Consider the following 15,513-nt stretch of genomic DNA (forward strand, 5'->3'; position numbering starts at 1 on the left):
GTAAAGTAGTGAGTGTACAGCTTGTATAACCATGTACGTTTGCTGTCCCCTCAAAATAACTCGACACACAGCCATTAAAGTCTAAACCGCTGGCAAAAAAAAGTGAGCACACCCCTAAATGAAAATGTCCAAATTGGGCCCAATTATCCATTTTCCCTCCCCGATGTCATGTGACTTGTTAGTGTTACAAGGTCTCAGGTGTGAATGGGGAGCAGGTGTGTTAAATTTGGTGTTATCGCTCTAAAAAAAAAGAATTGTTGCTCTTCATAAAGATGGCCTAGGCTATAATAATATTGCCAAGAAACTGAGCTGAAGTGTGGTGGCCAAGACCATACAGTGGTTTAACAGGACAGGTTCCACTCAGAACAGACCTCGCCATAGTCGACCAAAGAAGTTGAGTGCATGTGCTCAGCATCATATCCAGAAGTTGTCTTTGGGAAATATACGTTTGAGTGCTGCCAGCATTCCTGCAGAGGTTGAAGGGGCGAGGAGGGGTCAGCCTGCCAGTGCTCAGACCATACACCACACACTGCATCAAATTGATCTGCATGGCTGTCATTCCAGACGGACGTCTCTTGTAAAGATGATGCACAAGAAAGCCTACAAACAGTTTGCTGAAGACAAGCTGACTAAGAACATGGATTACTGGAACCATGTCCTGTGGTCAGATGAGACCAATATAACATTATTTGGATGAGATGGTGTCAAGCGTGTGTGGCAGCAACCAAGTGAGGAGTACAAAGACAAGTGTGTCTTGCCTAAGGTCAGTCATGGTGGTGGGAGTGTCATGGTCTGGTGCTGGATGAGTGCTGCCGGCACTGGGGAGTCACAGTTCATTGAGGGAACTATGAATGCCAACATGTACTGTGACATACTGAAGCAGAGCATGATCCCCTCCCTTTGAAGACTGGGCAGTATTCCAACATGATAAGGACCCCAAACACACCTCCAAGATGACCACTGCCTTGCTAAAGATGCTGAGGGTAAAGGTGATGGACTGGCCAAGAATGTGTCCAGACCTAAACCCTATTAAGCATCTGTAGGGTATCCTCAAATGGAAGGTGGAGGAGCATCTCTAACATCCACCAGCTGTAGTCATGAAGGAGTGGAAGAGGACTCCAGTGGTAACCTGTGAAGCTCTGGTGAATTCCATGTCTAAGAGGGTTAAGGCAGTCCTGGAAAATAATGGTGACCACACAAAATATTGACACTTTAGGCCAAATTTGGACATTTTCACTTTAACATTAATTGACTTAACATTCTTTAACATTTAACATTTTACACTTTAACATTAACATTCACTTTAAGACATTAATGACACTGTTATGCAAGCTGTACACTCACTACTTTACATTGTAGCTAAGTGTCATTCCTTAAGTGTTGTCACATGAAAATATTTAATAAAATGTTTACAAAAATGTGAGGGGTGTACTGACTTTTGGGAAATACTGTATATATATATATATATATATATATATATATATATATATATATATATATATGTATATTTAGAGTTCCTTGAACAAGTATTGATACCCCTTGAAATTTTCCACAGATTGTCGTGTTACAACCAACAATGTAAAAAAAAAATTGGGGGGATTTTATTTGTTAGACCAACACATAATTGTGAAGTGGAAGGAAAATGATAAATGATTTTCAATTTTTTTCTACAAATAAATATGTGAAAATTGTGGCGTGCATTTGTATTCCCCCCCCCCTCCCCCTGAGTCATTACTTTGTAGAACCACCTTTCGCTGCAATTACAGCTGCAATGAAAAACATATACCATAAATAGTGCTAAATGATATCATTACCACCATAACACAAACTACTTATTTTCCACCTTGTGTACAAATTATTGATATAAACACAAAAAAATGAAAAACAGTAATAAAAACGTGAATAGTCCAAAAATAAGATATAAAAGCAGGTGGATGAGGGGATGAAACTTCAGTCCACTTAGGTGACTCTGCACACAACACCCTCAAAGTATGAAGTGCACCCAGAAAAAGAATCCTCCACCACTAGATCCAGTGAGGCTTACCAGCTAGCAAGATCTCTTTTTAGGGAGATCACACGTGCCTGTAACTAAAGCCACCAATCCGGACCTTTAAGAAACACAGCTGATATCTCCAATCTGTATGTCCCCTCCTCAGAACGTCTCTCGTTTCAACCACATTCATTTAATGAGATAAAACAGAAAGGGTCCCATAGCGTAACTCTGTATAAAACTTTTATTAAACAATATAAAACAGAGATTGCAAACTCACAATTTCAGCCGTATACAAGCGTGTATATAAAGTAACAAGCCGGCTGGCTCACTCTCGTTTACACTGCCCGTCCTTCCTAGACCAACGGGGAATGGCGGTGACGTCAGCACGCCGCTCAACCCTACGTCGTTTTGTCAAAGCTGACTTCTTCCTGGGGTACGGGCGGCGCGCTGATCCGCCATCTTAAATATACACTGGTCGCAATTGTAAACACCCACTTCTGAGCTCCTGGTTACCGCTCCTGATTCGCCATTTTGGAATGGGGCAACATTGACTTATTGCCCCAATCATTAGGCACATACTATAAGGTGTCTTAAGGAAAAAGAAGGAACCACTTCACTATGTTATTGATAGATTCACTTATATAGCCACTACCATTAGACTTATATAGCTCCGCTAAACATATATATTTCAAGTAAGAATGTCACCCTCTTATCTATCATTATACGGATACCTATGCGCCTATTTAAAGAAAAAGCTAAATACCCAAAATAGTATATCGAAAAATATATATAAAAAAATATATTTTAAAATTATAAAAATATATATAAAACATTCTTTTAATCTTTATGTAATATATAAATTCATATACAATAAATCTATATATAATAAAAATCATAAAACTTAAAAGGAATTTCATTGTCCCCAATTGATAAGGACTCAATTATCCAATTAAGGGCTATGGGTCAACCCCCTGATATAATCATGGGGTGCCACCCATCACACCAGAGGCAGCCTAGAATCAAGGATGCTTACCTCTATTATCCATATCCAAATCAAACCTATGGGTTAACCCCCATGGTATAATCACGGGGCACACCCATCAAAACACGGGCAGCCCTAAACCCTAGCTTCTATTCCCGTTTGTGTGAGATAGGCCATTAATTGCTACAACATCTTCCCATGTACAGCTAGAAAATGTGCACACATTAATTATACTCCGTGTACACATTTCCCTAAACTGTATTCAGATATACTACTCCCATCTCAATATTAAAGAAAAGATGATGTCGGTTAGAGGAATATATCCAAAAGGGACCTCTTAATTATCAAAGTTAGAAACAATTAGAGATTATTAGAGGATAAAGATCGAAAATCCACCATTAATAATATGGTTCGGTCACACTCGGTGCCTATATATATCCCATAATCATATGGGTACCACTTTTCTCAAAAATATTGGATCTGAACCAGGAACTCACAAATGGTTCACAGTACTTAGGCCTAACCATTGTCTATAAAGGCATTTACATCGACATCCACATTAAGGCCATGCGGTATATAACACCGTGTTCTATAAATCCACATCATTTCTAGTCTCGTCAAGTCCCGCACCAAGGAGCTGCCCCTTCAATGTGCGCTAAACTTGTCGATTCCTACAAACAAAGTGTTTCCTAGGTTACGATCATGATGTAAGGCATAGTGCTTGGATACAGAATGGAATTTGTATCCATTCTTAATATTCGTAATATGTTCTCCCAAGCGAACCTGCATTGCTCGCTTGGTTCTACCTATATATTGAAGCCCGCACGGACATTGTAAAATATATACTACGCCCTTGGAGCTGCATGTTATAAAAGGTTCAATTTTATGCTCTCTCAAGTTGCTAGTGGAAATAAATGACTCTGTTTTCCTCTGTTTACTCTTATTCAATGTACAAATCTGACAGCGTCGGCATTGATGGTATCCCGTTAGTTGTTGAAAAAAAGAAACCCTCTTAATTGGGGGATCTATCACATTAGGTGCTATCCTATTCCTAAGGGAGGGAACTCCCCTAAATATAACCTCTGGGTTGGCTGGAAGGAAGGTACGAATAATTCTATCATTACCAAATATATGCCAATTTTACGCAACATCTTTTTAACCGAATAATGTTGGGTTGAAAAAGTCGTAACAAAAGGGATAATAGGTTTCTCCCTCTTATTACCCAAACTTTCCTTCAACAGTGAAGCTCTATCAATCTCAGCAATTTGTTCTATGGTTTTGTCCATATATTCAACGTTATAACCCTTTTCCTCCAATCTCCCCTTTAGAATATTCGCCTGCAACCTATAATCATTGACATCTGAACAATTCCTCCTAATTCTTACAAACTGGCTCTTAGGGATTGATTTCAACCAAGAATTATGATGAAAACTCCCCATGGGTATAAAGGAATTCCTGCCAGTCTTCTTGAAATATGAAATCATTTTAAACCTACCATCACATTTACTGATTGTTAAGTCCAAAAAGTGGACACTGTCTAAACTAGCCTCCACTGAAAATCTTTTACCCCTATCATTATCATTAATGGCAGAAAATAATTCATCAAGTTGGGACATAGTCCCCCTCCCACAAGAGGAGGACATCATCTATATACCTCGCCCAGAAGGTCAGAAAAGGGCTTCGGTCTTTATAGATGACGTCCAACTCCCACTTCGCCATAAAAAGATTTGCTAAACTGGGGGCATATTTAGCCACCATTGCTACTCCACGAATTTGTTGATAATATTTCTGTTCGAACCAAAAATAATTGTGGCTCGATGCAAACTCAAGCAAATCTATGATGAACTGCTGTTGTTGTACTGGCAGAATGGACATAGTGTTCAGATAGTACCTCGCAGCCACGACCCCCAACTCATGTGGGATGATCGTGTACAACGAGGTGACATCTGCTGTTACCAGCAAAGTCTGTTCACTCGGTTTAAAATCCGACAGCAAGTTGATCACATGTCTCGTATCCTTCAAGTACGAAGGCATTTTTTGCACTAATGGCTGAAGAAAAAAATCAATATACTTGCCCACCCGGGACGTAACAGAATCTATCACATCAAGTTGCAGCAGGAACCTCTAATATAATTTTTTTCTCACGGATATTCTTTTAACGTTTATGGACAGCGCTGTTTTTTCCAATTTTTTCATAAATTACAGCTGCAAGTCTTTACCAGCTTTGATCATCTAGAAAGTCAAATTGTTGCCCATTTTTCTTTTCAAAAAAGCTCAAGCTCTGTCAGATTGGATGGAGAGCATCTGTGAGCAATTTTCAACTCTTGCCACAGATTCTCAATTGGATTTAAGTCTGGACTTTGAGTGGGCCATTCTAAGCCCTTGTACAAACAGACGGAAATTCCGACGGAATGTGTCCGATCGGACCGTTTTGTTGTATATTCCGACTGTGTGTGGTCTCCATCGGACTGTTTCCGTCGGACCAAATTTTCTAACTTGTTGGTAAAATTTTCCGACAAAATGCTCCGATCGGACATACTCCGATCATGTGTAGAGAATTCCGATCGGACAAAGTGCCACGCATGCTCAGATCAAATTCCTACAGCAAAGCTATTGGCTACTAGCCTGAACGTAGTCCTGTCGTAATGAAATAACGTCATCACGTTCTGCACGATCGGATTTCCCGACAACTTCATCCGACCGTGTGTATACAATAGTTTCGGTCAAAATCCGTCGGACAAAATCCGATGGATTTGGTTGTCGGAATCTCCGACCGTGTGTACAAGGGCTTACACATGAATATGCTTTGATCTAAACCATTCCATTGTAGCTCTGGCTGTATATTTAGGGTCATTGTCCTGCTGGAAGATTACCCTCTGCCCCAGTTTCAAGTCTTTAACAGATTCTAACAGGTTTTCTTCTAATGCCGCGTACACACGATCAAACAATCCAGTGGAAAAGTCCCCCGTGTGTGAACTCCGGCTGACTTATTTTACCCAAAAGTCCGGCGGACTAAGAAAGTAGTTTTGCACCAAAAATACCCATTCACCTGTGAAAAAAATGTAAAAAAAAACACAACACACAAGGGTTAAAAATAACTTATTGCACAGCTCCGGGGGTCTTCTTCCGTCTTGGTGGGTCTTCTCGCCGGACTCCTCCACTATCTTCTGCTCTTTTACTAGCTCTTTTACTAGCGGAGGAGCTCGGCTTTTTTCTTCGTCGCCACCTGGGGGTCTTCTTCCGACTTTGGGGGTCTTGTCCCCCTCTTAGTGGGTCTTGTCCCCCTTTTTCGGTTCTTCTTGCTGGGCCTCCGCACCTTCTTCTAGCTCTTTTACAAGCGGTGGCCCAGTCTTCTATCGCCGCTGTCGGCGCTGTCTTTGTCGCCACCTTTTTGAAAAGAAAACAAAAAGAAAAATGCTTTTTTCTTAGTTTCTGTTATAAAAGGTATTATTTCTTTTCAGCTATTTATTTATTTACAGTATTTAATAGAAATTCATAAATTTAGGCCAACATTTAACCTACTACATTTCTTTGGTAAAAATAACCCAAATCAGTGTATATTATTTAGTCTGTGTGAAAGTTATAGAGTCCACAAATAATGGTATATATACAGTAACGCCACCACGCTGTTTGAGAGGAGGACGGGCTCCTGTTTTACCGGCCGGTTTCTTATTATTGTTCGTATATGCTGTATTTTATTCATCCACATGTAAGTGTGCTACCTTATCTTTTTTAATAAATTGTTCAAACGATATCATGCCATGTTAGCCCCTTTCTTTTTCGGGTATTACTGAGCTCCACGAGGCATATCAATATCTGGAGGGCATTATTGGGAGATGGAAATCTGACCCACTTAAAAGGAGGATATCTTTTGACGGGATCCATCTATTATTCACAAACGCTCAAATTGCTTATCTTTCTGGTAAGCACATTCATTGTATGGTGACGGGCACTTTTAAGAGTTTTTGGATCGTGTTTAAATCACCGTGGTGTCACCGACTCTTATTTGGATTCACACATGAACTTTCTTTGAATGGACTTTGATTTATATTATTTTTTATATTGTTTTTTCACTTTACATATTGCTTTGTTTTTTATGCACTTAAGGTGTTTTTTTCATTGTGATAATTATTTAAAGTTAATATCTATTTATTTTGATATTACTTTTAGACATTTTTTATTATAGGGTTGGCGCAGTTTTTTATTTCTGCATATATACAGTACCTTGAAAAAGTATTCATACCCATTGACATGTTCTACATTTTGTTACAACCAAAAACGTAATGTTATTTATTGGTATTTTATGTGATAGACCAACACAAAGTGCACATAATTGTGAAGTAGAAGTAAATGATAAATGGTTTTACAAATAAATATCTGAAAAGTGTGGCATGCATTTGTATTTAGCCCACAGCTCGGGTCAGATGAGACTAAAATTGAACTTTTTGGTCCAAAAGAAAAATGCTTTGTGAGACAGAAAACTAACAGTGCATATCACCCTGAACACACCATCTCCACCGTGAAACATGGTGGTGGCAGCATCATGTTGTGGGGATGCTTTGATGGGAAAATGGATGGAACTAAATACAGGGCACTCTTATGCCGCGTACACACGATCAGACTATCCGGTGGACTTAGTCTAGCGGACAAACCACCGGACTGTCCACCGGACTGTCCGAACAAGCGTACCTGCCCACACACAGTACTTTTGCGGCGGACTATCCGCCGTACTTTTGAAATGAACGGACTTGCTCACACACATGGAGGAAAGTCCATTCATTTTCAACGCGGCTCCAGGTAGACGGGACTAGCGAAGGAAGCGTCGCTGGCCCCGTCACCTGGTATGGAGTTATTTGTTTGAAAAAATGATACAAATATCATGCCAAGTTCCTAGGTGTAATCCTGGACTCCGAACTATCATTTTGGCACCACATCCAATCACTGTCCAAAGGTTGCTGCCCCACCTCTGCAACATCTCCATGATATGCCCCTTCCTAACCAATGACACCACAGAGCTTCTAATCCATGCCCTGGTCATCTCTCGCCTGGACTACTGCAACTCCCTCCTCATTGGCTTACGCTTACCCTTCAGTCCATCCACCCTACAAACCGCTCAGCATCTGCTACCCCTCTCTGCCAATCCTTCATTGGCTTCCGGTCACCCAACAAATTAAATTCAAGATACTAATAATAACTTACAAAATCATCCACAACTTGACCCCCAGCTACTGTATATCACTAACCTTGTCTCAAAATACCAAACAAATCATTCTTTTGATTCCACGCAAGATATCATGCTCTCTAGCTCCCACACCTGCCTCCAGGACTTCTCCAGAGCCTGGAACTCTCTACCTCAATCTGTCTGACTATCTTCTACTCTGTCCACTTTGAGACAATCCCTGAAAACGTATCTTCAGATAAGCCTTTCCTGACCCCACCTAACAACTGTACTTTTATTTTCTTTGTCAGCACATTCCCTACAGTTATTACCTCTTGTATCTCTTGACCCTCTCTCTTAGCCCTTGTACACATGGTCGGACATTCCGACAACCAAATCCGTTGGATTTTGTCAGACGGATTTTGTCCGAAACTGTTGCATACACACGGTCGGACAAAGTTCCAATCGTTCAGAATGTGATGATGTTATTTCATTATGATGGGACTACGTTCAGGCTAGTAGCCAATAGCTTTGGTCTAGGAATTTGATCTGAGCATGCGTGGCATTTTGTCCGATCGGAATTCTCTACATATGATCGGACAAGGTCCGATCGGATAATGTTGTCGGAAAGTTTTATAGCCAAGCTAGAGAACTTGGTCCGTCGGATATTCCGATGGAAACAGTCCAATGGAGCCCACACACGGTCGGATTATCCGACAACACAGTCCGATCGGACATTTTCCGTCGGAATGTCCGACCGTGAGTGCAAGGGCTAAGATTGTAAGCTCTAACGAGCATGGCTCTATGCTTCCTCCTGTATTAAATTGTATTGTAATTGTACAGTCTACCCTCATCTTGTAAAGCGCTGCGTAAGCTGTTGGCACTATATAAATCCTGTATAGTAATTTATTTTGGATATAGTGTTGCATGACTGAATAATTGCCATTCAAAGTGTGACAGCACTGAAAGCTGGCCTGGGCAGAACGGGGGTGAAAGTGCTCAGTATTGAAGTGGTAAAATGCTCAACCACATTCAAGGAACATTTTTAAAAATATAATTTTTTATTGCACAACATTTTTGATTGAAGTTAACGCAGCGTCATGTAATTTATTGAGCTCAGTGAAAGTTCCATTTGCTAAGTAACAAACCAAAAGATGTCTTTGCTAAGTACCGGCAGTCCCTGAGTTACCAACAGGTTAGGGACTGCCTGTTTGTTCTTAATTTGTTCGTAATTCGGACGTGCATGCGCAGAATGGCATTTTCCAATGTTTTCTGATGCTTTCCAATGTTTTCCAATGTCGTTTTCTGATGTTTTCTGCTGTTTTCCAATGTTTTCCAATGTGCCCGCCGGCGCCGCCTGCCGTTCGTAAGTAGGAGTTGTTCGCAAGTCAGAGGTTCGTAACTCAGGGACCTCCTGTAGACAGTTTCTACACTTTTAGAAAATCAGCCCCTTTCTTTTAATATACAGTAATAATACATGACCTGCATACTTAGGAGAAGAGTTTGGAACACTACATAGTACCTTTTAAATAAGACCGATTTAATCTGGAAACTATGGGCAAATACAACATTACACTTTGAGTACATATACAGTATATACAGTACATGATCAATGAAATTTTACAAGCCAAAAAGGGAGTTATTTGTGTAACTTTGGTACTTGGGATTACAAACACTTTAATGCAATGACAAAAGTGGAAAATGATGCTAAACTCAATGCACTAAGCTAAAGAGTTTGATATTAGTCATATTTATTATTATTTTCAACAACAGGAGCATAATAGCTTAATGCATTTATTCTAAAATAATAAAAAAAAAGAATAACTTACTTGATTCACTGATGATCTCTGATGGAAATACATGCTGTATGTTGTTAAAATGGAAATTAAATATAAATAAACCATCAAAAAGACAATTCAGTTTTTTCAATTTCAAGAGCAAATGAAAATGTCAAAATTGCACATGTAGTTAATGTTCAATACCACATTAGCATGTGGTAAATGAGGTTACAAATGGAAAAAATGGAAAACGAGTGAGTTGAAAATGATAAGTATCATATAAATCTATTGTGAGTGTAACGTGTATCGGTTGATAAGTCAATCTGTTTAAATTAGGGTTTATGTTTGTGACTTTGATAAAAAAAAACAATAATTAACATATTGTTATCAATGTATTATTTTTTTGAAAATTAAATACTGTAATAAATAATTGCTCATAAACAGCATTTTAAAACTTTAAAGGAAATATTCCACTGGTTACCTCAATTTATGCTGTCCTAGCTCTTAGGCTTTTATGGTAATCCAATAGATGGTGGAGAAATGATTAACCGCTTCAGCCCAGGAAGATTTTACCCCCTTCCTGACCAGAGCACTTTTTGTGATTCGGCACTACGTCGATTTAACTGACAATTACGCGGTCGTACGATGTTGCACCCAAACCAAATTGACATCCTTTTTTTTGGTGGTATTTTCTCTTATAGAGCCTTCTTTTGGTGGTATTTGATCATCTCTGTGGTTTTTATTTTTTGCTGTATGAACAAAAAAATAAAGCGACAATTTGGAAAAAAACACAATGTTTTTAACTTTTTGCTATAATAAATATCCCCCAAAAATATATTTAAAAAAAAAATAATTTTCCTCAGTTTAGGGTGATATGTATTCTTCTACATATTTTTGTTAAAAAAAAATTGCAATAAGCGTATATTGATTGGTTTGCGCACAAGTTATAGCGTCTACAAAATAGGGGACAGATTTATGGCTTTTTTATTATTCTTTTTTTTACTAGTAATGGCAGCGATCTGTGATTTTTATCGGTACTCCGACATTATGGCGGACACGTCAGACAATTTTGACACATTTTTGGGACCATTGGCATTTTTACAGCTATCAATGCTATACAATTGCATTGATTACTGTAAAAATATCACTGGTAATGAAGGGGTTATCCACTAGGGGGAGTGGACTGTGTAGGGGAGATGACAGATCACTGTTCATACTCTGTATGTACAGTTTACACACACAGATCCTCTGTTCTCCGTGTGCGATAGCGGGAACCCTGCCGTGATCACGACAGCCGGGCACTCACATTGGCTCTGTGGGCGAGCAGGAGGTGCGTGCACGCCACCAAAGGCAGCACGCACGCACCCCCTAGTGGTTGTCTATGTTATCAACGTAACATGAGGACGATTTGCGCAGCTGAGCCATGTTGCCGCAGTACAACTGCGGCGGCTGGTCAGAAAGTGGTTAATACACTTATCTATTTCCAAGATTCTTCTAAAAGGGCAGTATTTCTCTTGATGCTTGAGATGTATATAGAGCAGTGGTCATCAACCCTGTCCTCAGGGCCCACTAACAGGCCAGGTTTTATGTATTACCTTGGGGAGATGCAGACTAGAATTCAGCAATCACTGAGCAGCAATTGGTATCACCTGTGATGTATTTCAGTTATCTTGCAAACCTGGCCTGTTAGTGGGCCCTGAGGACAGGGATGATGACCACTGATATAGAGGATGCTATAGTAATGCTAAAGCAACAAGTGCTAATATCATCCCCATCAAGAATAGTTAAAGTTAGTGTTCCTATGTGTAACTCCAATATGAGCCATTTGTCTTCTTTTAATGTTCAAAACCCAATATCCAAAGTCCTTCCAATGTACAGGGGATCAGGGGACAATATGCCATTCAACACCAGTTTCATCAATCCTACCCGGCTTCTATATTTTAAGAATCTGCAAGCATCGCCGTGATGACATAAATGCCATGCGACCCTCCCTCCATTAAGGTAGGCACCAACAACCATTCCACGTTCAAAGTCACTTAAATTCTCTTTCTTCCCCATTCTGATGATCGGTTTTAACTTCAGCAAGTCGTCTTCACCACATCTAGATGCCTAAATGCATTGAGTTGCTGCCATGTGATTGGCTGATTAGCAATTTGTGTTGCCAAGCAATTGCACATGCTTACCTAATGTAGTGGCCGGTGAGTGTATATATTTTTTTTAAATGACAGCTTTCCTTTTTTGGATGCTCTTTTCTGGAATCTCCAGCAAGTAAAAATCCTGCTCTTACTTAGATCTCTTTGTTAACCCTGCCTGTACTGTATAGGTGGATCTTCAGTATCGATTTTACCTAGATATGAACGCGGTCTGTACTATCTAAAGGGCCATACACACAAGTCGAATATTGGGTTGTATCTGCCGGTTCAAATAAACCGGCCAACATTCAGCCCATGTCTATGGCAGCCGGTCCAACAGAAACTGGCAAATGTCCGGCTTCTGTCGAAGGGGCATGACTGAAAAAGGTCTGCCAATCAGCATCCAATCAGCCGGTGTATTTTTGGTAAGGGGGCTGCCCCCCTGTCAGAACACAATAGCTCAGCGGGGGAGATCGCTGTACCAACATCTCATAGTTAGTACAGTGGGTCCTCCCGAGCTTTTCCATTTTTTTTTGTTAGGGCGGCCTTGTGTAGTGTGTTGGCGTCTGTAGAAGTTAGTGGGTGTTCTTTGTGTACCTTCAACACAGTATACATCGTTCGTTATCGGCCGATTTTGCGTTCTTGCTCTTCTGTAATTGAGCTTTTAGCAATCTGCAGGAGTTTGTGGGTGTTGTCTGCATGCCCTGACCGCGGTATACACCATTATATCCACCTATATAGCTAGCTATATTGCTCTTCTGTAATAGAGCTTGCAGTCAGTTGTAGGAGATTATGCGTGTTGCCAATTTTTCAGCCCCTGTTTAACAGGGGCGTTTAATTACAATTTTTGATGCAATGCTTTGCAGCCGGGCTTATTCCTGCACTACAACTAGAGTATATGGGAGAGGTTGCAGTGTCGTGGCACCAGCACCAGTGCCTAAGGCCCAATTTTTCAGCCCCTGTTTAATAGGGATATGTAATTACAATTCTTGATATAATATTTCACAGGAGGGCCCCTTCCTGTGCCCACTGAGAGTAACTGTGAGGACTTATAGTGTTGTGGCACCAGCACCACAACCACCAAAGGCCCAATTTTTCTACCACTGTTCAACAATGGCATGTAATTACAATTCTTGATATAATCGTTCACAGCAGGGTGCTCCAGCGCCCACCAAGAGTCACTTTGAGGGCTTACAATGTCGTGGCAAAACCAACACCTTGTTCCGCCATTTCTGCAGAGCATATAGGGCAGGCCCCTACTTTCAAACATCCAACTTACAAACATCTCCTACTTGCAAACGGAAGGAGAGAACAGGAAGTGAGATGAAAAAAGACGGACGGCAAAACAAATTATACAGGGGTGATAACCCTTCCCTATGTTTTCCAAAAAGCTTAAAAATAGATTTTTTGGAGCTACACTTTAAAAATGTACCAGTTCAAAATTACAAACAGATTCTACTTAACACAACAAACCTACACAGTCCCTGTCTTGTTTGCACCGCCTGTATACTGCTGTACTGAGTATATAGGGCCTGGGGGCTCCACGTCTTTCCTTTTTTTAATATGGGTACGGGGTTCCCCTTAATATCTGTACAAGACCCAAAGGGGCTGGTAATGGGCAGGGGGGGGGGGCTACCCATGCCATTTTTCTCAATGATTTTCATCCATATTGGAACCAGATATTACATTAAAAGCGCAAGCAGTTTGAAATGACTTTTTTTCAGTTAAATGTCATTTTGTGCAGGGACTGTTCTAAACACAGGAAACACGTGGCACTTCACAGGCATACTATAGACACCCCCCAGGCACGATATTTAAAGGAATATTTCACTTTTTTTCACTTTAATCATCATTAAAATGAGTGTTCCCGCCAAAATGGCCATTTTGAAAAACATTTTAGGCCCAGGGGCAGGAGCCAGGTCCCCAAACCCTTTTTAGGACAGAATCTTGCATATTAGCCAATAAAATTAGCACTTTTTATTTCGAACGTTCGAGTCCCATAGACTTCAATGGGGTTCTAACATTCGTACGAATTTGAGGTCCGTTCGAAAGTTCTGATGCGAACCGAACCGGGGGTGTTCGGCCCATCTCTACTCACAAACAAATTGTCCTATTTGAAGAAAAACACATAGGCAAGTATTTTCCCCCCCAAAAAATCTCCATTTATTCTGACTGATAACAAAATAAAGAAGGAAATGCTGGAGAAACTGCTGGAATTTGCGAAGTGTTTCTACCCCAGGGCACACATCAACTATTTTGAAACTAAAATTGGTAGCTTGAGAAGTCCATATAATGGGGAGCACAATCTGGTCTAGGACTCTCAGAGGTCATGAACAGCAGCAAATGACATGTATGTCCCCAGGCTGTGGTACTACAACAGCCTGTGTCTTCTATCAGACCAGACGGAACCCAGGCCATCACTTTCTTGTCTTCCTTGCAGCCTTCCCTGCAGCCTTCTTTGGAGGCTGTGGCTTTGGAGGTGGACTTGTGGCAGGAGGAGGAGGAGGATGGACGAGCATACATAAGTGCTTTTTATTAGAGGTCGACCGATATGGGTTTTTCTCTGGCCGATGCCGATGCCGATATTTAGAAATCATGGCGGCCGATAGCCGATATATGATGCCGATTTTTGGGCCGATATGTTAGGCCGATTTTATTTTATTTATTTATTTTTAATCCCCCTTGATCTAACACACCTTTCCCACTGGGGCGTTTTTTAAGGCGCTTTTGGGCTAAAAATAGCGCCTGTAAAGTGCCTGCAAAATGGCTCCCCTGCAGTCTGTGTGAAAGACAGAGTGCTTTCACACTGAGGCGATGCGCTGGCAGGATCTTAAAAAAAAGTCCTGCAAGCAGCACGTTTGGAGTGGTGTATACCGCTCCTCCACCACTCCTGCCCATTGATATGAATGGGCACCACTGCCGAAGCGCATGCAATGCGATTTGGCAGCGGTGCTTCATGGGCGCATTTAACCTCTTCCTTGGCCGCTAGCTGGGTTATATGTGCCCCACTAGCAGCCAAATAGCACCGCTAAAATTATGGTAAAGAGCCGCTAAAACTTGCGTTTTACCATCAACGTCTGCCCACTCCAGTGTGAAAGCAGTCTTCATAAGTGATACAGAAAATTTCTTACACTTAAAGCGGAGGTCCACCCTAAAATGGACCTTCCGCTCATCGGAACCCTCCCCCCCTCCGGCGCCACAATTGGCACCTTTCAGGGGGGAGGGGGGTGCAGTTACCTGGATAATCCAGGTAACTGCACCCACTTCCGGGCTAGCTCTCTGCGGTAAGGGGCGTACATTACGCCCCTTTCCGCAAGTGCCCGCCCCCTTCCGCAAGTGCCCCGCTGCCTGCTGGGAAACACAGATCCCAGAGGCAGCGGGGACCGTCCTCATTGCGCAGCGCGGCTCACGCATGCGCAGTAGGGAAGCGGGAAATTAAGCCGAAAGGCTCCATTTCCTGATTCCCATAC

The sequence above is a fragment of the Lithobates pipiens genome, unplaced genomic scaffold (assembly GCF_037356315.1).
Source record: "Lithobates pipiens isolate NorthernLeopardFrog02 unplaced genomic scaffold, aLitPip1_a1.2 Scaffold_8, whole genome shotgun sequence".
Lineage (NCBI taxonomy): Eukaryota > Metazoa > Chordata > Amphibia > Anura > Ranidae > Lithobates > Lithobates pipiens.